The sequence below is a fragment of the Callithrix jacchus genome, chromosome 4, assembly GCF_049354715.1.
Source record: "Callithrix jacchus isolate 240 chromosome 4, calJac240_pri, whole genome shotgun sequence".
Lineage (NCBI taxonomy): Eukaryota > Metazoa > Chordata > Mammalia > Primates > Cebidae > Callithrix > Callithrix jacchus.
Genome location: NC_133505.1, coordinates 31815929 through 31838494, shown reverse-complemented (window position 1 = coordinate 31838494; position 22566 = coordinate 31815929). Strand labels below are relative to the sequence as shown.

At 37.6% G+C, this 22566-nt stretch overlaps 1 long non-coding RNA gene across 15 annotated transcripts in view; it reads left to right on the top strand.

The window, feature by feature from the left end:
• Nucleotides 1-22566, top strand: part of LOC144582303 (uncharacterized) — an 89890-nt gene that overhangs the window by 39440 nt on the left and 27884 nt on the right. For 9 of the 15 annotated variants that reach the window (XR_013534769.1, XR_013534767.1, XR_013534766.1 and 6 more), the window contains one exon: nt 12854-17665. This is a non-coding gene — a long non-coding RNA (uncharacterized LOC144582303). The other 6 variants (XR_013534765.1, XR_013534762.1, XR_013534764.1 and 3 more) reach the window with 5 other exon arrangements.

The following is a 22566-nucleotide window of genomic DNA, read 5'->3' as shown; positions in this document are numbered from 1 at the left end:
AAGGTCAGGGGTGAGGCAGAACTAGGATAACACGGGTCCAGGGCAGAATCAGGGCATCATAGTGCCAGGGCAGAGCATGGTCAGGTCTATGACATGGGCAGGGTGAGCTCTGTACCATAACCAAGGCAGGTCTAGGGACAATGCAGGGCCAAGGAGGGGCCAGGGCAAAGGCAGGCCTAGGGTGGGTTCTGTGTCAGTGGATGCCCAGTGTAGGGCTGGGACATTGCCAGGGCCAGTGTAGCACCAGGCCAAGGTGAGGCTAGTGAGAGTTCACAGCAATGGCACAACCAGCGCAGAACCAGGACTAGGAAAAGTCAAAGGCTGGGCCAAGGCAGGATAGGGCTAAGGCAGAGCATGTCTAAGGTAACACAGGGCATAGCCAACAGCAGGGCAGTAGCATAGCAGGGGCAGGACTAGGAACAGGGCCAGGGAAGCACTGGGCCCAGCGCATGGCAGGGACAGGGCAGAGGAGGGCAGGGTAGGGCAATGGTTATGTCATGGACAGTGTAGGTCAGGTATCAGGGCAAGGCAGAGCCAGGGTAGTTCAGGACCAGTTCAAGGTCAATGCAGGGTTAGGTCAAGACCAGGACACAGAGGGAAGAGCCATGGCAGGTCCCAGCCAGGAGTAGGGCCAGGGCCAGGGCCAGGTGTATGTCAGATCAGCACCAGGACTGTGCCAGAACAGGGCAGGACCAGAGCCAGACCATAGAGATGGCAAGGCAAGTGCCAAGGCAGGGCCAGGTAGTGTCAGGACTGAGTGACACTGAGCCCAGTGGAAGAGCTGAGGCAGGATCAGGGAATGTCCTGGGCTGAGTCAGGTTTGATCCAATACAGTGCTTGGGCCTGTTCAGGGAGGATGAGGGCCAGGATAGGGTTGGGGAGGGCAATGGGAGGACCAGGACAAGGCAGGGCCAGGTTAGCACTGGCACAGGGTAAAGCCAGTCCAGGGATAGCACAGAGCAAAGGCAAGACAAAGGTAGGGCAGGTCCAATGCAGGACCAGGGTCCAGACCAGTGCCAGAGAAATGCAGGGACAGGGACAAGGCTGGGACCAGGGAAGGGCAATGTCAGGACCAAGACAAAGCCAGAGCAAGACAAGGACTATGACAGGACCAGCGACAGAGCTAGGGCCAGGCTAGTGACAGGGCCATGTATGGAGTTAGAGCCAGAACTGTGTACCAGGGCAGGGTGTGCACAAACGGAAAACGATTTGTTCTATAATAGGGATGTGGCATTTTGGAGTCCTAGCTGGGCTGGGTGGGCCATTAAGATATATAGTTTGCTCTATAATTTAACTTTGACAAAGTTATGTAATTATTTTACTAATATCTCCTTGAAAGAGTTATAGGGTTTATGGGATTGGCTTGAAACCAGTTTCTGGAGATTTGAATCCTTTCTTTTTCATTTAAGATTTTACATAGGCTGATTCTTTGAATATGTAATAAAAATGGGGGCAGCTATAAAGTCATTCTAAGTTATGATTTAATCGTTCAATGGGAAAAAGTTTCATTTTGAGAAAGAGGCTTCTCAAACTATGAAGGCTTTCAGTACCTCTGCAGTTAATGAGATGAATGAGCCTGCAGATGAAATAATATCTCATGCAGTGATGCATCGGGGTAGTTGGAATATCATCCAGTTATTCCTGACAGACCAAGAAAATGTTGTGGGAAGAAAGTTAAGTTTATACCTACAAATATAACGGTGAAGTGATTTTTAGCATAGGTTTGGTTAAGTGTGTAGCCTGAAAATAGTGGGAGCCAGTGGATAAAGCCTGCTATAATGGCAAACACTGCCCCTATTGATAGGACATAGTGGAAATGGGCTAATATATACTGTGTGTCATGTAAAATAATGTCTAAAAATGAATTGGCTAATACAGTTCCTGTTAAGCCGCCTACTGTGAAGAGAAAGATAAAGTCTAGAGCTCAGAGTATTGCAGGAGATCGTTTAATGTTGCCACCATGTGATGTGGCCAATCAGCTAAAGACTTTTACTCCGGTAGGGATAATGATACTTAGAGTGGTGGAGGAAAAATGTGCTCGTGTATCTATATCTATTCCTACTGGAAATATGTGGTGACCCCATATGATAAAGCCTAGGAAACCCGCTGATACTATGGCTCGTATTATACCTATACCCAAATGGTTCTTTTTTGGTGGTGTAGTATGTTACAATAAAAGAAATCATTCCAAAACCTGGTGGGATAAGGATTTAGACTTCAGGATGCCCAAAGAACCAAAATAAATGTTGGTATAGAATAGGGTCACCTCCACTAGCAGGATCAAAAAAGGTAGTATTAAGATTACAGTCAGTAATATAGTAATATCAGTGGTTGGAACAGGGAGAGAAAGAAGTAGAAGAACTGCTGTAATAAGGATGGATCAGACAAAAAGGGGTGTTTGGTATTGGGTTATGGCTGGAGGTTTTATATTAATAATTGTGGTAACAAAATTTATGGTTCCTAGGATAGAACAAATACCTGCTAGGTGGAGTGAGAAGATAGTTAAATCTACAGAGGCTCCTGCATGTGCCAGGCTTCCTGCTAGGGGAGGATAGATTGTTCAGCCGGTTCCAGCACCGGCTTCTAGTATTGAGGACACAAGTAGGAGTAGAAGGGTTGTGGGGAGAAGTCAGAAGCTTCTGTTATTTATTTGAGGGAATGCTATATCAGGGGCACCAATTATTAGGGGGACAAGTCAGTTGCTGAAGCCTCTGATCATGATTGGTATTACTATGAAGAAAATTATAATAAATGTGTGAGTGGTGACAATAACATTATAGATATATGGTCGTCTCCTTAGTAGGGTTACTGGCTGGCCTAATTCTGCTGGAATTAGGAGGCTTAGGGCTGTGCCTACTATTCCTGCTCATGCACTGAATAATAGATGTAATGTTCTGATATCTTTATGATTAGTTGAAAATAATCAGCAGTTGATGAACATAGGTAGAAAAAGGTAAAATGGCTGAGGAAGCATTAGATTGTAAATCAAAGGCAGGGGAAATAGGCCTCTTTTTACCAGTCCTGTGGAGATACTATCATATTGAATTGCAAATTCAAAGCAACAGCTTCAATCCTGCTGGGACTTCTCCTGCCTTTTTTTTTCCTTAGGGCAGGAGAAGTAGATTGAAGCCCGTTGATAAGTTATTTAGCTGCTAACTAAATTTTTGTGGGTTAAAGTTCCATCAATCTAGGAAGGGCTTAGTTTAATGAAAGTAGTTGATTTGTGTTCAACTGATGCGGAGTAAAGTTTTGCAGTTCATAAAATTGATACAGAAATTAAGTATAATTTACTTCCTGAGGGCTTTGAAGGCTCTTAGTTGTGATTAATATTGACAGGGTTATATGTAGAAGGAGAGTGCAAAAAATAATCAGCAGAGGAAGGAACAGTATGGGTTTTATGTTTTCAGGTTTTCATTCTATTTTTATGTTGTTGGATATAGGAAATATTGTTATTGAAATAGAGTAAATTAGGCATATGTAAAAGTATAGATTTAGAGTTATCGCTATAGTAGTTGGAATAATTGGGTTATTGTTTTTGTAAACTCTTGTTAGATTGCTTATTTAGGAAAGAATCCTATTAATGGCGGTAGGCCTTCTAGGGATAATAGAATTAGTGAAATAATAGGTATTAATCATGTTAGTTTATTTCAGGTGTGGGATAGTGATAGGGTTTTAGTATTCAAGTTTAAGTTAAGTATTATGGATATAGAAGTTGATAGAATATAGGAGATAAGTAAATTTAGGATGGTGATGTTTGGGTCATAGGTTAATAATGCTATTATTCATCCTATATTGGGTAATTGAAGCATAGGCTAGGATTTTACGTAGTTGTGTTTGATTAAGTCCTCCTCAGCTGCCAATTATAATGGTTAAAATTGAAATTAATAGGAAGTTATTTGTGTTGATGGAAAGATTTGAAGTTATATGAGATGGGAGGTAGTTTTGTCATGCGAGGAGAAGTATGGCAGGTATTAGGGGGGTTTCTCGGCTTACCTTTGGGAGTCAAAAGTGAAAGGGGGCTATTCCTTGTTTTATTGCCAGAACTATTGTTATTATTATGGATGAAAGGTGGTTAATGTGGGGAGTAATTGTTCATTGTCCGGAGAACAGGTTGTTAGAAAGAATAGCTATTATAAGAATTATGGATGTGCTTGCTTGTGTTAGGAAGTTTTGGTGGCTGCTTCTGTGGAGTGGTGGCTTATGTTTTTCATTAGGATTCGAATGATGGCTAATAAATTTATTTCTGAACCTGCGCAGATGAGGAATCAGTGTGAGCATAATACTGTAATGAAAGTTCCTGTAATGATAGTAAGGGAGATGGTGAGTTGGGCTAGTGGGTTAATTAGTACAGGAAGGATTAAAACAACATTTTGGGGGTATGGGCACAATAAGCTTGTTTAGCTGACCTTATTTTAGTGCATAGTACATAGCATGGAAAGTTTTCAATTCTCAGGTGTAGGTTGTTCAATTTCTATAGCCTTATAAGTAAGAGGATTTAAAACTCTATAATTTACTCTATCAAAGTAACTTTTTCTTCGGACACATTTCTCTTGTTTGGGGTGGGATGCTTGATATTAGAATAGGTATTAAGAGATATATCATATGCATACTGCTAGTGTAAGTGATAAAAAATTTTTTCATAATGTATTAGCTGGTCATAGGAGAACTGAGGATTCATTCGAATTCATAAAAATAGGGTGGTTAAGAGAAGGGTTTGGTGATTAAATTTATTGTGTAAAGTTCTGATGAAATTATGGTGTGGGGTGCTCCTAGAAAAATAGTGGTAGTTAAGGCATTTATTATAATAATATTTATGTATTCTGCTATAAAGGAGAGTGAATGAACCTGCAGCATATTCAATGTTGAAACCTGACACTAGTTCTGATTCTCCTTCTGTTAGGTCTAAAGGAGCTCAGTTGGTTTCTGCTAATGTGGAGATAAATCATATTATGGCTAGGAATCATGGTGGTAGAAGTCAGAAATGTTCTTGTGTTGTAATGAGTGTATATAGATTAAATTGTAGGACTGATAATGGAATGATGGCTAGGGTGACTTCATGTGAAATTGGGCTACAGCTTATAATACACCAATTGGTACACAGTTTGAATTGGGTGCTCATTCGGATCATAGAATGGAATAAATGGCCAGGCTTGATGTGGCCAATATAAATAGAAGGCCTAAGTTGAAATTGATTGGGGGATCTGGTATGGGGAGAGGAACTCATAGGAGGAGGGCAATGGAAAGGGCTAAGGTTGGAATGGTTATGTAAAGGGTTATAGTGGATGTGGAGGGTCGTAAGGATTCTTTTATGAAAAGTTTTATTGTGTTGATGAATGGTTGAAGTATTGCATAGGGACCTATGATGTTGGACCGTTTACATAGTTGTATATAGCCTAGAATTTTTGTTCGATGAGTGTTAGAAATGCTGACTAGGGCAGGAATAATTAGGAGGAGGAGGTTAATCACGAACATGCTGTTATGAAGAATTGAACCTCTGATTATAAAGCTTTGAATCTTATGTGGGTACTAGGCTCTGCCATCTTAACGAGCCCTGTGATCAGGCAGGGGAAATTGTTTGTTAGATTGAGATAATATCATCTGTTGGGTTGGGGTGCTTTGTGTAGTAGGCTCTATTTCTCTTGTTCATTCGTACTGGGAGAAATATTGAATAGATAAAAACCGACCTGGATGTCTCCAGTCTGAATTCAGATCATGTGGTACTTAAATCATTGAAAAAATGAACCGTTAATAGTGGCTGCATCATTGGGATATCCTGATCCAACACTGAGGTGGTAAACCCATTGACGATATGAACTCTGGAATAGGATTTTGCTGTTATCCATAAGGTAACTTGGTCCATTGATCAAGTTATTGGGCCAATGTGTGTTAATTTAGTTAGACTCGTGCAGTCTTAGTTTATATTGTTTGGATGTTATATTGTACACTGAGGTCACCCCAACCAAAAATTTTAATGCATGGATGATGATTATGCCTGTAAGTTTTTCGAGTGTTGTTTATATTAGGAAACTGAAGCTCCATAGGATCTCCTCATCTTATTTGGTCCTATCCACCTCTTCAGGGATAGATCAGTTTCACTGATGAAAAGTAAGAGACAGTTAGACCCTCAGGTGGCCATTCATACAAGTCTGTATTTGGGGAACAAGTGATCATGCCACCTTTACACAGTCAGGGTACCACAGCCATTGAACATGTGTCACTGGGCAGGCAGTGCCTCTAATACTGGTAATGCTTGAGGTGATGTATTTGGTAAACAGGTCGGGGTAAGTTTTGCCAAGTTCCTTTTACTTTTTTAATCTTTCCTTAAAGACATGCCTGAGTTGGGTTAACAGTTTAATAAAGTGTTTAGAATATAAGTTATTATAATTGGGCTGTTAACTGGCAGTAGTTATTCCAGTCTGACATAAGCTTATGCAGGAGAGAATGCTTTTGTTACTTATACTAACATTGTTGCCTCTATTAATATATTAGTCCACTGTGATGTTAGGGGTTCAGTAAAGTGAGTAGAATTGAAATACTTAAATATTGAGCATGAACAATTTCTTAATTGGTGGCTGCTTTTAGGTTAACTATGGTAATGAAGTTTTTTACTCTCTTTGAAAGGTTATTTCCTAGGGAGAGAAAGAGCCATCCCTCTTTAACAGTTAAACTTAACCATTAGTCATACCTCCTATTACTGGTCCAGATATACCAAGAGGCAATATTCCTGTGCTTGAATTATCCCAGAGCCATGAGCCAGGCAACTAGGGCTGACCCGTATAGCCCAACATTTACTAAAATTGTTCAAGCTAGCCAATCCCAATCTTGCCCTGCCTGTCCTTTTCTATAGAACCCCCAAAAAAGACAGTGGCCTAGATGTTCTTGCTCTTGTTTTCTGCCTTCTGACCACCTTAGTGTCTTTCCCATGAGGCCCTGTGTGGCATGCTGTGCATCTTGTTTCTTCAGCAACTCTGAATATTAAAAATCTCTTAATGGCATCAGACCCTCAGTCACCTTTGTAAATTAAGACCTGGGCACAATACAATTGCAGATTTAACAACTATTTGATTAATTAGAAAAGGACTACCCAAAACATGAGTATTCCTATGTTTCCCTTTAAAAATTGCATTAATATAGTTAGTTGTTGCTTTAGGAATAACTATACCTATGTTTAATGAATAATGAAACAATCTATGTGTACTAATGGAAAAGCTCAATGGAACTTAATCTGTATGTTCTAATTGTAAAGTTTGTGACTCTTACTCTGAAGTAGACAAAGCGATAATTTGGAGGATTTTTCCTCTCCTATGTGTGTCTGAAATATAATTTTTTAAGGAAAAGCTAGAAGTGGAATAATCAGCCAGCTGATTATAAGAGCTGGTCAGCATTGCTTCATCACACAGAATATTTTTTCATTTATTTGTAACTTTAGTTTTTTCCCATTAATGTTTTATAGATTTTAATGTGCGGAAGTTTTACCTCCTTGGTTAAATTTGTTCCTTAGTATTTTATGTTTGGATGCAATTGTAAATGGGATTGTTTTCTTAATTTTCTTTCTGGATAGTTCATTGTGTATATAGAAATACAACCCATTTTTGTATGTTGATTTTGTATCTTGTAACCTTACTGAATTTGTTTTGTTTATTAGTTTTAGTAGTTTTTGATGGAGTCGTTAGGGTTTTCTGTATATAAGAGTATGTTACCTGCAAATTGATAATTTTACTCTTTTATTTCTGATTTGCATGTCTCATATGTCTTTTTATGGCCTACTGGCTCTGGCTATGACTTCTGGGTATAATACTGAGAACTAGCATGACTTGGTTTCCTTGTTTTGTTTCTGATCTTTGAGGAAAGTTTTCAACTTTTTAACATTGAGTATGTTAGTCTATAAACTTATCATCTATGGCCTTTATTGTGTTGAGATACATACCTTCTGTATTTCATTGGTAGAGAGATTTTTAAAAATTATAAGAGGATGTTGAATTACATGGAATGCTTTTTCTGTAGTATTAAGATAGTTATATTTTTGTCCTACATTCTGTTAATTTCACATATCAAATAGTACATATTGAACCATATTTGTACCTCAGAAGTCCCACTTGATCACAGTATATAATTGTTTTAATATGCTGTTGAATTAGGTTTGCTAGTATTTTGTTGTGGATTTTTGCATCTTTGTTTACCAGGGATGTTGGCCTGTATTTTTTTTTTCTTGTAGTGTACTTGTCTACCATTTGTTATCAGGGTAATGCTGGCCTTATAAAATTAGTTTGTAAATGTTTCCTATTGTTCAATTTCTTTTGGAAGCCTGTGAGAAAGATGAACACTTATTCTACTGTAAATGCTTATTAGAGTTGGCCAGCATATCCATCAGGTCCTGGAACTAGTTCTCAGTTTTTCTTTGTTAGGAGGTTTTCATTACTGATTTCATCTCCTTTTTATTTGTCTCTTCTTAGTTTCATTTTTTTTCATGCTTTAGTATTGTAGGATGTACGTTTCTGGGAATTTATTCATTTCTTTTAGGTTATCCAATTTGTGCATAATTGTTCATAGTCGTCTCTTATGATCCTTTGCTTTTCTTTTTTTACCAGTTATAATGTCTTCTCTTACATTTATAATTATACTTATCTGAGAGTCATCTCTCCTTTTTTTCTGTTATATAACTAAAGATTTGTCAGTGTTATCTTTCCAAAATCAAATCGTAGTTTTGTTGATCTTTCTATTGTCATTCTAGACTCTATTTTATTTTTTTCTGCTCCATTCTTTGTTATTTTCTTACGTCTGCTGACTTTTTATTTTTAGTTGCTCTTTTCTAGTTATTTGAGGTATAACATTAGATTGTTCATTTGCAATATAGGCACTTTCCACTATAAACTTCCCTTTTAGAACTTCTTTTACTGCATATCATAGGTGTTGATATGTCGTTTTTCCATTTTCACTTGTGTCAAGATACTTTTGCATTTTCTTTTTTGATTTCTTCTCTGACTCAGTATTCAGGAGTATGTTGTTTAATTTCTACATATTTGTAAATTTCTGATTTTCCTCCTGTTACTGATTTCTAATTTCATTTTGTGAGTGGAAAGTATGTTTAATATTATTTCAGTCTTCTTAAATTTATTAAGGCTTCTTTTGTGGTCTAACATAGGATCTATCCTAGAAAATATTTTACGTCCATTTGAAAAGAGCATATATTCTGTTGCAGTTCATTGAAATGTTAGGTTTATATTTGATAGGTTCATTTGGTCTGTAGTGTTGTCAGCTTGGTCCTTATGGTTTTCTCTCTGGATGACCTGTATATTGTTGAAAGTGAGATGTGGAAATTCTCTACTATTATTGTATTGCCATCTGTCTCCCTTCAAATCTAGTAATATTTGCCTTATGTACTTAGGTGCTTCAATGCTGGCTGCATATACATTATAATAGTTATATCCTCCTGATGAATTGAAACCTTTGTAATTATATAATGACCTCTCTTGTGACAATTTTTGACTTAAAGTCTATTTTTTTATTTTTTATTTTTCTTTTAAATTGTACTTTAGGTTCTGGGGTGCATGTGCAGATCATGCAGGATTGTTGTGTAGGTACACACATGGCAATGTGGTTTGCTGCCTCCATCTCCCTGTCACCCACATATGGCATTTCTCCCCATGTTATCCCTCCCTGACCTCTCCAACACCCTGCTGTCCTGTCCTTCCTTGCCCCCCCGCAACAGACCCCAGTGTGTGATGCTCCCCTCCCTGTGTCCACGTGTTCTCATTGTTAAACATCTGCCTATGAGTGAGAATATGTGGTGTGCAATTTTTGTTCTTCTGTCAGTTAGCTGAGAAGGATGGTTTCCAAATTCATTCATGTTCCTACAAAGGAAATAAACTCATCATTTTTTATGGCTGCATAGTATTCCATGGTGTACATATGCCACATTTTCCTTGTCCAGTCTATCGTATATGGGCATTTGGGTTGGTTCCAGGTCTTTGCTATGGTAAACAATGCCACGTCATAGTGGCATGAACATACGTGTGCATGTGTCTTTATAATAGAATGATTTGTAATCCTTTGGGTATATACCCAGTAATGGGATTGCTGTGTCAAATGGAATTTCTATTTCTAGGTCCTTCAGGAATGTCTTCCACAATGGTTGAACTAGTTTACATGCTCAGCAACAGTGTAAAAGTGTTCCTGTTTCTCCACATCCTCTTGAACATGTGATGTCTCCAGATTTTTTAATGGTCACCATTCTAACTGGCATGAGGTGGTATCTCAATATGGTTTTGATTTGCATTTCTCTAATAATCAGTGATGATGAGCATTTTTGATATATTTCTTGGCCTCATATATGTCTTCTTTTGAAAAATGTCTGTTCATATTCTTCTACTTTTTGATGGGTTTGTTTTTTTCTTGTAAATCTGTTTTAGTTCTTTGTAGATTCTGGATATTAGCTCTTTGTCGGATGGGTAGACTGCAAACATTTTTTCCCATTCTGTTTGTTGCGGGTTCACTCTAATGATTGTTTCTTTTGCTATACAGAAGATGTAGAGTTTAAGTAGGTCCCATGTGTCTATTTTGGCTTTTGTTGCCAATGCTTTTGGTGTTTTGGTCATGAAGTTCTTGCCTATGCCTATGTCCTGAATGGTTTTGCCCAGGTTTTCTTCTAGGGTTTTTATGGTGTTAGGTCTTATGTCTAAGTCTTTAATCCATCTGTAGTTGATTTTAGTGTAAGATGTCAGGAAGTGGTCCAGTTTCTGCTTTCTGCAAACTGCTAGCCAGTTTTTCCAACACCATTTATTAAACAGGGAATCCTTTCCCCATTGCTTGTTTTTTGTCAGATTGTTAAAGACCAGATGGTTGTAGATGTGTGGTGTTGCCTCCACAGCCTCTGTTCTGTAATTTTATTTGATATGTGTATAGACACCTATGCTTTTCTTTGGTTATGTTTTTAATGGAAAATCTTATTCTATACTTGCATATTTAGCCTATATGTTTTTTATAGCTAACGTGAGTTTCTTGTAGGGAGCATAGAATTAGATATTTTTAAACATTTATTAAGATTGCAATGTTTTGTCTTTCTCTAAACACAGTAAGTTTGTACTCATGATACTTTTTACTTCTCTGGAGGACATTATTCATCAGACTACGAGTTGGTTGGAAAATACCAGATATTAACTTTACAATTGATATATGACAAGATAACAAATTCTTATATTTATATACAATTTTTCAAGTTTGCAAAGTTATTTCACATAGATGATTTATTTTATCCTCAAATAGCAAAGGAAACCAAAAGTAAAAAATACCAAGACATTGCATTTTTATTTCCCTCTTTTACTCAGTGTTATAGATTTGGATAAAATAAATAGAAAAAAGAATAAAAATAGCCACTCAATATTGTTTTATGCCAGCTCAGGAGTATTTGTAGTAAAATGAATGCCTTCTAGATCAAAAGCAAAAGAACAAGGTCTGCTTAGGAGAGAACCAAGTCGCTGACCTGTCACTCTAGCATGTCATTCTAACCTAGGTAGAATTCAATTTCTGACCTGTGAGAAATAGTTCTCAAAATTATTAATGAAAATTACTTTCAGTAGCATCCAATTTAGGAGCTGCTGTAACAAGTCCAAACTAGCAGTTGAAGGGAAAAAAACATATAAGAACCCATCAATAAAAGGGTAAATAAAATATAAGAGTGGAAGGGTTTCTAAAGGGGTTAGTCATGGAAAATTAAGGCTGACGTCAGCTCATTTCAGATGTATAATAGATACAAAACAACATTTTAAGACTAAACGTTGTATGTACTACTTTTCAGTCATTTAACATCCACACACACACACCCCTACTGAATGAATAATTGGAATACATGAATGAATGAATATAAATGAATAAATAGAAACATATTTGAATAGGTAGAAAAATAAAATCTAGTGTGCAATAATTTGCTCCTGCAAAGGAAGTTGTAAAAAATTATGTAATGAAAAACCTTCATTAAGCCAGAAGGATATGTGTTATTTTGATGCCAGTTTCTGACTCTGCAGAAGTGGCCAGATTAGAAAGTGAAGCTTCACAGAACTCAAATGATCAGATCCATGAGCCAGTGGGTAGAAATCTAGAGCAGAAATCTCAAGGCTAAGAATCACCTTAAGAATTAGAAGGGCTCTAAAAAGTCTCCTTGATGTATCAAATGTCAGAAAAATTGTGGTATAAAATTGTTTATTTCCTTCAAAACATAAAAGTTCAATGGTTGCTAATTACTGGCTTTTGTTAATAACAAAGAAAAGCATGCCTCTTGATGGCACCATACAAAAAAAGTAACAAGGAAAGCTGAGGATTGCAACCCAAGAGCATACATTCAGGTTGTCCTGAATATTCACTGATTAGAAGCACTTGCAAGTGGATTTTTAAAGGCATTAGAAGGGGGCAGGGTGTGGACTGATACAAAGTTATTTGTCAGGAAGTCTCATTAGTTTACAAAAATAACATTGATTGATGATTGGCTGTACAGGCAGTTTCAGGAAAGGAATATATAGCTCAGAGAAGGGAGTAGGGCATGATTGCTGTCTCATTTTAATGTCTCTCTGGGCCTGGTAATTAAAAGCACTTTACATTCTTCAGAGAAGTGTTTTGTTTTCTCAGAGTTTATTTAAGAGAAGGCTACAGTTGTTGACAGTGCTTGTCTATAAGACTTGTGAAATGTAGTAGGAAGAGAGGACTACTATTTCTTTGTAATATAATTTTATAAACTATTGGATCCTTTAAACTATGTGATGATAAGCAACCTCAATAAATATAAAGATAATGTAACTGAAATATAAGGAATATTATAACATATATAAAGAAAAAGATAAAATGGTTGTTTTTCTTATTACAGATTCCTAATCTGAAAATCTGAAATCCATAGTGCTCTGAAATCTGAAACTTTTTGAGCACCAACATGACACCATGTGTAAGAAATTCCACTTGTGAGTACTTAACACAAACTTTTTTTCATGAGCAATCTCACTTAAAATAGTTTGTAGAATTAACTTCAGGCTATAAGTATAAGGGACATATGAAGCATAACTGAATTTTGCATTTAGTTTGGGGTTCCATTCCCAAGATATCTCATGTATATGTAAATATTTCCAAATCTGAAAAAATCAGAAATCGAAAACACTTCTGGGCCCAAGTATTTTGGATAACGACACTCAACCTGTCAGTTGAAAATAAAATATTTTTCATTGATAGTTCTACATGCCACAGATTTTTCTGACTCCAAACAAGCCTATGTCACTCTTATCTCATGGATGGGTGATTTGAAGCTTAGCAGAAAACCTGCCTCCCACTTTTTCTAGACTGTTTTCTAGGTATAATGCAGATAACTTGTAAAATAATGTTCTAGGGTGTAACATATAAATCCTGTCTAAGCAAAAGCAAAAGGCACAGGAAAGAACTCTAGGTTTAACTTCTAACTGGCTTACTCATGCTTCTCTCAAAGAGAAAAGCCAAAAATGTGCCCCCAAGGTAGATGGCTGGTTAGGCAATTATGGGTAAGACTCTGAGCAAGACAAGAGCAACCTAAGACAGGCACAGCCATAGGGAGACGACCAAAAGCTAAAGTCATACAAAAAGCCAGTCTGCTCCCAAGAAGGAATCGAGCAGCACTAGAAGAAGATAACACCAGCAGCATAATTGACAGGCAAGTAAGTTGCGGTCAGGCCAGCAAAGGCTAAATTCATACTGAGTGCAGATGCACCAGCAGTGTAACTGCCTACTGGGAGCAAATACACCAGCAGCATACTTGACAGGCAAGTAAGTGGCCTGTGTGCCCCCCTGGTAGATGGCTGGCTAGCCAATGATGGGTAAGTCTCTCTGAAAGATGAGAGCAACCTAAGACAGGCACAGCTGCAGGGAGGCCAGCAAAGCCTAAATTTGTACTGGGAGCAGATGCATCATCTGCCTACTTGACAGGCAGGTGAGAACGTGGCCTGTGTGCCTCTCGGGTGGATGGCTGGTTAGCCAGTGACGGGTAAGACTCTCTGAACGATGAGAGCAACCTAAGACAGGCACAGCCACGGGGAGGCCAGCAAAGCCTAAATTCGTACTGGGAGCAGATGCACCAGCAGGGTACATCACAGGCAGGCAAGTAAGTGGCCTGTGTGCCCCCCAGGTGGATGGCTGGCTAGCCAATGACAGGTAAGACTCTCTGAAAGATGAGAGCAACCTAAGACAGGCACAGCTGCGGAGAGGCCAGCAAAGTCTAAAGTCATATCAAAAGCCAGTCTGCTCCCATGAAGTACACAAGCAGCGCTAGGAGCAAATATGCAGGCACAGTGATTCCCAGGCAAGCATGGTGCCTGTAAGGGGACTTAAACTCTGCATTCTGTGCATACAGAAGAAGGTAAAATATTTCTGACAATAGTATCTAGATTTTAAAAGGAAGCTTTTAAAGGGGGAAAATGTGGAAGGAAACTGAAATGAAATAGAATAGAATATAGTTTAAATAATAAGCATATAAGTGGTAGTTAAATAACAGTAAAAGTAAAGCAGACTGGGAATCCCCCTCTTTACATAGCTAAGTGCACCAGAGCACATCTTTATGTCTGCCACCAGCCCACTTCTGCAATTCCTGTTCTTCGGATCTCCCTGGATCACCTGCCCCCGTCTTTTTACCCCTTACCTCAACTGCAAGATTATAGAGTCAAATTATCAGGAAGCTGAATTTTGTAAAACCTGATGTTCTTTGTCTCAAACTGACTTTTTGCCTCAATTTCCAGCCTGAAACAGCATATAAGCTGAACTGCCTCCTTTGTTAGGCTCCCCGACTGTTTTAGGCGTGAGCCTGCTGCCATCCTGGGTGCCCAGGCATCCGTAATAAAGTTCTCTTCTGTCTTAAGGAAAAAAAAAAAGCAAAAAGACTAGTAAACTTTTATATACCTAATACATCTAGATTCAACAGTTTTCATTTTGTCATATTAGTTTTATCTATGTCTGCCTCTCTATCCATCTTTTTGACTGAACCATTTAAAAATAACTTGCAGTTGCAATAAACTTCCATTTTTAAACACTTCAGCATGTATATTTTAAGAATGTCAACATCGGTTTCGAAAGAAATCAGTACCAAACATGTTTCACTTAGTGATATAGGTAGACTGTATTAGACCCTTAGGTTGCCTGATGGTCAAATGCTTTTATCTTTCCTCCTACCATATAATACCTTCCATGTTCGTATTTTATAGTTATTGCTTGGAGTGTTCTAACGTATAAACTACATTAATGCAAACAACACTCTGAGTATAAAAGAGGCCTGCTGAGGTTTTATGCATAGGAAGAGAGCTAAGAAAGAGGATGAATGAAAACAGAACAGTGGAGCAGAGACTGTATTTGCATAGGGGAAATTTAATGATTGGATCAAGTGGTCCTTAATATGTGTGATCATAACTGATCATATGGCCTTGGAAATTGGGAAGTTGGCCAAGATTATGTTCTGAGATGGACTTTATGGACCACTTTCTTTTGTTTCTTATCCACATCTCCCACTGTAAAAAAGCAGTATTTCATTTTGTTTATATGTAACATGATTGTGATATTTTACTAATAACCTAGTAAACACAGACATGTAATTATGAGATCATGGTAGATATGGGATTTGAGTGAACATACGAGGTCTGTGTGAAAGTAGAAGGGGCTTCAAAATTACCCTGTGTGCTCTTACTGGGTTACGACTGTGTTGTTAAAGTGCTTTGCAACTTGAAAGAGCTATTGAAAATAAAGCTTGTTATGAGAGATCACTGCAGCTCATGGTTGTTAATGTGACAGTGGAGAACATGGCCTTTTGGGAATGGGCTTCCAGGGACTAATGTATGATGTATATGTTTGAAATAGGGGGAAAAATCCACAAAGTATTCAAAGTTGCAGGACAGACTGTTTTAGTTTTAATATTTTTAGTGTATTCACGTTTGGAATTAGTTTTATGTTTTTTGTTAGAGATGGGTTCTCATTCTGTTGCCCAGGCTGGAGTGCAGTGGTGTATTCATAGCTCACTACATCCTTGAACTCCTGGGATCAAGCAATCTTCTCACCTCAGCCTCTTGAGTAGCTGGGACTATATGCATGAGCCACTGCACCTGGCTAATTAAAAATTCATTATAGAGATAGGTCTCACTATATTACCCAAGCTGGTCTCAAAATCTTGTGCTCAAACAATTCTTTCACCTCGGCTTCCAGAGAGGCATGGGCCAGACACCTGGCTTTGTCTTTTATTTGGTGTTCATTCCATGTAGTCTAGGTGTTTTGGTAATAAAAATGTGAATCACCTTAACCTAACAGTTCAGGACTTGGACTTTGTGATGGATTGAGTAGTGTCCCCCACCCACCCCCAGAAAACATTCCTATGTCCACCACACTAAGAATATCAGAATGCAACTTTATTTGGAAAGAGGGTCCTTATAGATATAACTAGTTAGGTTAAGATTGTCATACTAGATTAGGGTGGGCTCTTACAGGAAGAGAAAAGGACACACAGATTCATGGAGGTATAGAGAGAATACCACGTGAAGACATTGGCAGGGATTGGAGTGATATGCCTATAAGTCAAGAAACACCAAGGATTAGTGGCAACCACTGGATATATATAGAAAGAGGTATGGAACAGATTCTCCCTCAGAAACTGCAGAGGAAACAAACCTGCTAGAACTTTGATTTTGGGATTTTTAGGTTCTAGAATTTTGAGAGAATAAGTTTTTATTGTTTTAAGTTACCTACTTTGTGATCATACATATTTTTTATTTTTAGCAGAATTTTTAAAAATTTGTACAAATTTATGGGGTACGTGTGAAATTTTATTACATGTATGTAATGTATAAGTCATTCAAGCATATTTAGGGTGTCCATCACCCGAGGACAATACATTTTTGTTAACTGTAGTCACCCTATTCTGCTATCAAGCATTAAATTTATTCCTTCTATTTAACTATATGTTTGTACACCTTAAGTCACTTCTCATCTTCCCCCTTTCTCTTACGTACCTTTTTCAATATGTTATCTTTTTCCACTCTCTACCTCCCCTCACGTTATGAAATGTTTTAGCTCTGACCTGGAGAACCTGTGATACTTGTATTTTTTCGTTTTTTCTTGAGACAGAGTCTTGCTCTGTCGCCAGGCTAGAGCACAGTGGCTCAGTCTTGGCTCACTGCAGCCTCTCCCTCCTGGGTTCAAGCAATTCTTCTGCCTTAGCCTCCTGAGTAGCTCGGACTACAGGTGCGTGCCAAACAGTGAGCTAATTTTTGTATTTTTAGTAGAGATGGGGCTTCACCATGTTGGCCAAGATGGTCTCAATCTCTTGACCTCGTGATCCAACTGCCTTGGCCTCCCAAAGTGCTGGGATTACAGGCATGAGCCACTGCGCCTGGCCAATACTTGTATTTTTGTGCCTAGCTTATTTTGCTTAAGAAAACATCTTCAGTTCCACCCATGTTGCTCTAAATGACAAGATCTTGTTATTTTTTATGGTTAATTGGCATTCCATTTGTATATACACAACTTTTTATTCACTTATTGGTGGACACTTAGGTTGATTCTGTTATCTTTGCTAGTATGAATAGTGCTGTAGTAAACATGTGAGTATAGATTTTTATTTGATACAAATTTTCTTTGGGTTAGATACTCAGTGGCATTGCTAGATCAAATGGTAATTCTATTTTTATACACCACAGAGTACTATGCAGCCATGCAAAAGGGTGAGTTTATTTCCTTCACCGGAACATGGATGAATCTGGAAACCATCATTCTCAGCAAACTGACACAAGAACAGAAAACCAAACATCACATGTTCTCACTCTTAAGTGGTTGTTGAGCAATGAGAACACATGGATACAGGGAGGGGAACATCACACACTGGAATGTGTTGGGGGTGGAGGGATATGGGAGGGATAATATTGGGAGAATATCTAATGTAGGTGACAGGTGGATGGAGGCAGCAAACCACCATTACATGGTATATTTTGTAACAGTCCTGCAAGATCTGCACATGTACCCCAGAACTTAAATTATAATAATTATAATTTTAAAACCCTGATATTGTCTGTTGTGCAGTGTCTCAGACCAGTTGATTTTTACTTTTTGTCTAGATTCACAAATGTTTATGGTAAGATTATTCCCATATCCAATTATCTGTCCTAGCCAAGACCAGAAGTCCTATCCATTGGTTTATGCACTCGCAATGTTTTTGGTCACCAGCATAGTTTCAGCAACATAGAATGGCAAATATCTGTGCTTCACCTTAGTTCCTGAGTTCATTTTTTCCTTGCCCCAGTCCTCTATAGTTTTTGAGAATGTTATGGAGATGTAATTAAATTGTATAAAAGACAGTGCTTATTTATTAGCTCTCTTTTTGAATAGCTGTTGATGTTGTTTGCATTAGTTAGTAAATGATAATCCATTTTAGCACATATTTCTCTAAGTCACAACTTTTGGTTAATCAGATAGCATTTGGGGATTATTTAGAGCAAAGACAGAAAAGAAACAAATATGTTGATGGTAGAGTCAGTCAATGCTAAATCTAAAATTTGGGTCATTTTCATGATCATCAAATCATTTCATGATCATCAAACAATCCAAATTTGGGTCATTTTCATGATCATCACTGGTTACATTTTTCTTTTCACTTGCAGGTCATTTGGGGGTTTTCAAGTAGACAATATGTATTCACCAGTTGTTTTAGAGTCACACACAGCTTTAAGTTATGCATAACAGTGCACCCTGCCAAATGACTACACAGCTGGAGGGTTCACTGGGAGTAGTAGCTGGGTGAGGATCCTCAAAAGATGGGTGTGGACTGAAGGAGTTCCCTCCTGCTTTTGTAGCCAGAAGGCTCACTATTAGCATCTTGAAAACACAAAGAAGAGGTTATAGTTTATTGTTCATTTTTCCCCATGGGGAAGCCATGTATGTTTATGCCCTAAAGATTGCACATTTGAAAGAAAAAGCCACTTTCACTGTGGAATTAACCAAATTGACTATCTTCACAGTTTGAATTCACTGGAAAACTGTTAATCCCCACTTCACGTTGTGCTTTAAAGTCTGAGCCAAAGGATTCTAAAAGCCCGAATTTTCAGGTTTTCTCATCTGTAATACAAATAGCAGTTAAAGACATAATATCATTTTGTGCTTCTCTCAAAGGGCACTGGCTAGCACTACTGCAACATTTTAATTACTAGTGCTTACAACAATTTGCAATAGTTACAGTTCATTTAGTAAGCTGGTTCTTAATTGCAAACACTGCTAAAGTAATTGAATAAAAAAGTGCATGTGTGTGTGTGTGTTTGTGTTTGTGTGTAGATAAACTATGACTAAGAAAGATGTGGGCTTACAAAGAAATAAAAAAGATTAGTGTCTTCTACTAGACCAATTTTGAAAACAGATATTAAAAACCAACTTCTAAACCGAAGACTTAGAACTGAATTCAGTCATTAGGACAAGTTATTTCATCATTTATCTATTTTTTCTTTAGTGCAATTCCTAATTCCTATGCTTGTTTATATTAAAGAAAGCTCAGTGAGTGAAATCTAATACGAATATAAGTAAACTCTCAACAAACTTCTATTTATTATCAGGTGGCAAATCTCAAATATAGAGATAACTCCTATATAAAAATAATTTTGACCAAAAAAAAAAAACACTGGAAAACTCTGCTCTTATTCATGCTTCACCTTAGTAAACACCATTATACCCTATGTAAAGTTAGATGATGTGAGGGAGAAGAAATTTTGGAGGGTGAAGACTTGAAGGAGATACTAGGAAAAGCTAAAGTGACGTGAAGGGAATGTTCAACAAGAGGGTACACACTCTTGATAAGAAAGCACCTTAGGTTCTAACTTGTTTAAATGAACACAAAGATGTTAGCTCTCTTTCAAAAACATTGATTCTTCCCCTAACACGTATTTTATTATTAACATTATGAATCTTTAGCAAATTAGTAATGTTTAAGTTTTGGTATTCTTGAAGAGAACATTTTAACTCAAGGCAATAAAACCAAACAAACAAAATAGCACCCTATTCCCCCCAAGAAGAGATTAATCTTCTAAGTAGGTGGTTTTGATTACAGGTAGCAGAAATTTGAAAAGTGATGTATCTCATAAAGTGAAAGAGGAATTTTCCCACATTAAGACAACACTGTGGTGCTTTAAGAAAGGACAAAAGAAGGACATGTTTTCCCTTAGAATCGAATGTTATAGTCACAGTTCTTAGCACTTCATCGAGCATTCATAGTATGAATGAGGGAGGTTGACCCAGTGATAAGGAGTAAGGCTGTGTGATCATGGGCAACGTATTTGTGGGTAAGATTTCTATCTGTTAAAATCAAATATTTTAATACTTCATAGTTGATTTTTTTCTTTTTGGTAAGAATTAAATACACATATATTAGTAACAACAGTGTTATTTAGCGTAAACATGTAATAAGTTATAAAGCAATGGAAGTGGTCTAAAACAAGAAGGGGATTGCATAGCTGGGAACACTAATATAGTCTGTCACTGTTTTCAAAGACCCTTTATGTTCCTTGGAGTTGTTAAAGTGTCATCTTTTTCTGAAGATAATTGAAATATTTTCCACAAAGACTTTCTTGATTTCTCCATTCAGGGGTTTATTGCTTACATCATTCATATTTCTACAGCATGTCATTACTTTTTGGTGACACATATGCAATATGCTATAATTAGATTCAATATTGTGCTGTTAACTGTCTAACATACATAACTGGAGGGAAAGGCACGTGAGTTTTCCATGTTTGCCAATTTCCATGGTGTAAGTAATCTAACATGGCTGCTTTCAAGCAACCATTCTGATATAATAAAATATAGAACTGGAAAGAGATGTGCAGTAGGAAGTAAAATAGTATTTTTCTTAGTATTATAAACATGACTGCCTGCTGAGTTAAGGACACAAGGCTAAAAATAAGATAACAAATATTGTTGGATTTTCCCAAGTGAAAAACTTTCCATATTAACAATGGGGAATCTGTTGTATATTGGCTTCTATACTGCCACACAATTTGTTTTGCCCCGACACCATGTGAAATAGCACTATATCTTGTAGCACCTAGTGAATGTACTTGCTCAAACTAGCTGTTCTGTAACTATTTCTTGAGTTAAATGACTAAATTGGAACTGGGTTTTTATAAATAGCTTTTATTTATAGTAAATAATCTTATATTAAGAATCTTATATTAAAATGAAGAGCAAACTTACCATAGCTTATATCAAGTTTGGCACATTTTAGTCTTGCATACCTCTGAACAAAACAGGTCATAAGGTTGGTTTCAGAACTTAACCATGGTTTTTTGATTCTGAGTAACACAGAGTAAGCACACTTCATCCTTATCTATCATTGAAGGCAGCTATTAATTTTTGAGAGAATGCACTGAGCTGCTGTCTAAGGCCTATGAAATATAAAGAGCAGTCAAATTGGAGAAAATCAGAATTTGGAGTCAATGACACTAGTGGTGAGTTTACCATGCAGTGTTTTTCCCTTCCAGTAACTCCCTGGCCTGGACCCACTACATCCTGTAACTTGGAAGTGGGCATTAGCATGAATAGAGAAAGCTTCAGAAGACCCTCTGGTGGCTGGGCATGGTGGCTGACGCCCATAATCCTAGCACTTTGGGAGGCTGGGGCAAGCAGATCACAAGGTCAGGAGATCAAGACCTTACTGGCCAACATAGTGAAACCCTGTCTCTACTAAAACAGAAAAAAATAGCCTGGCATGGTGGTGCACACCTCTAATTCCAGGTACTCAGGAAGCTGATGCAGGAGAATTGCTTGAACCTAATTGCTTGATTATGATTAACATCAGACACATCATAATTAAATAGCTGAAAACCAAACACAAGAAAAGTATGTGAAATTAGAGAAATATGATGTACTACTTAGAGCAGAATGGTGATTTGAATGATTGCAAAAATCTCATCTGAAGCCATGGTGTCTAGGGGAATTATAAATGCTGAAAAGAAAAGAACCATCTCCCTAGAATTTTATATCCCATGAAAATATTTCTTAAGAATTAAGATCAAATAAGCATATCTAAAGTGTGGGAAAACTAAGAAAGTTCATTATCTGAAGGCCTGCTCAAAAATAATTGTGAAAGGAAATTTTCAAAAAAAAAGGAAAATTTGATCAGAAGCTCAAAACAACTTGAAAAATAGCAAGAAACAGAAATGATAAATATGTGAATAAATATAATAGACTATACCTCTCCTCTTCAGTTTTAAAATATTATTCACAGTTGAAAGAGAAATGAAAACTTTTTGAAAAGGTTCTCAATGTAAGTATAATATGTAAGTCAGTATAACGTAGGCTATGCATGGTGGCTCATGCCTGTAAGTAATCTCAGCACTTTGAAAGGCTGAGGCAGGTGGATCACTTGAGGTCAAGAGTTTGAAACCAGCTTAACCAACATGGCTAAACCTTCCGTCTACAAAACATACTATATACATGTTGGCTGGGCATGGTGGCATATGCCTGTAGTCCTAGCTGTTCAGGAGGCTGAGGCAGGAAAATTACTTGAACCAGGAAGCAGAGGCTGCAGTGAGTCAAGATTGTGCCACTGTA